Source organism: Galeopterus variegatus, unplaced genomic scaffold (assembly GCF_000696425.1).
Source record: "Galeopterus variegatus unplaced genomic scaffold, G_variegatus-3.0.2 Scaffold2418, whole genome shotgun sequence".
Taxonomy (NCBI): domain Eukaryota; kingdom Metazoa; phylum Chordata; class Mammalia; order Dermoptera; family Cynocephalidae; genus Galeopterus; species Galeopterus variegatus.
Genome location: NW_007728529.1, coordinates 207,780 through 209,130, shown reverse-complemented (window position 1 = coordinate 209,130; position 1,351 = coordinate 207,780).

The following is a 1,351-nucleotide window of genomic DNA, read 5'->3' as shown; positions in this document are numbered from 1 at the left end:
GATTGTTTCCCTTTTAACATCTACTTTTTGTCCTGACTCTTCCTTTTACCTCTCCTGCCACTTCAGTCCTTGCACAGTGACAGAACTGGCTGCCAAGAGAGTAGTCATGCAGATAACTTTTGAAGTTTGACCTTTCCCCAAATCAAAGGGATACATTGGACTAGACACTGGCTCACGGTCTACCCCCGCCATTATTTCCTTATGGTAAAATGAGGGATAAATCAACTAAAATGACACTGAAAATGAAGACAAACCAAAAGAAAAGCAGTTTAAATAAATGTATAGCTATTTATTGGTGACTTCATCTAGTCCCAAGTTTTTTCTACTTACCTAATCAACTAATCCTGTTAATGTCCTAATAAAGGTCTAGAAAGGTTTTGGCTTCTTTCAGTTTCAACTGCAAATGCTCAACACCATGGAGGGAGGACACTTTTCCTAAATATAAACAGTATAAACTGATTATCTCTAACCACTGTGACCATCACAGACTTCTACAGATGGAAGCTGATGGTGAAAAGCAATGACAACCCAGCCCTTCTAAAACCATGTGAGAACCAAGCTAAGAATCTGTCACAGCTGCTTAAGGTTTTAGATGTTAAAGGAAGACCACAGTGCAGTGCCACCAGCCATCCATGACTGATTGGTCCCCAGTGATCCAGAAACCATTACCTGTTCTTGGCATATGATGCCTTGTTCAGGGACAGAAAAGTTGGAACAACACAACTTAACTTCAAACAAAGTGTCAAAGTTATTCATTATCACAGAACTACCATTTGCCCCTCCCCCAGCCCACTTCACTGTTCTCTGTGGGATGCTGTACTTCCCCAAATGGCACCTTCGAGTGTGACCAAAGCAAGCTTTTGGAAGTACAGCAACAAGTGAAATGGAGTGGCATTCTCTATCTCTGGTTGCTAGTAAATTTTACCAGCCAGTGAAATGCTTCTAATCCAAACTCATTGCATATGAATCAAAACTGACCAAACTCTTCCAGAACCTTCTCTAACTCCCTAAGGGTAATGTTCCTTCTAATAGCCCTGCTTGATCTAACTTATCCCAACTCTACAAATACTTATGGGATACCTACTTCATGAAAGCATTGTGTCCCAATCTCTTCCTCACTCCTATTTTAGAAAGCTTTCTCTTTACCAAGGATGTTAGGTCTATTTATTTAGTTGGAAGCCATCTGACATTGTAGCATTACTGATAAAAATCCAGGAGAAACTCACCCATCAAAATTGACCTAGGGACCAACTTTCCAACTAGAATCTGCACAGCCCAATCATTTGCCAACAGAGGAGATGAGAGGTTGTTTTTTTTTTTAAGATAATTAGATTCTATCTGAAAGTTCTGC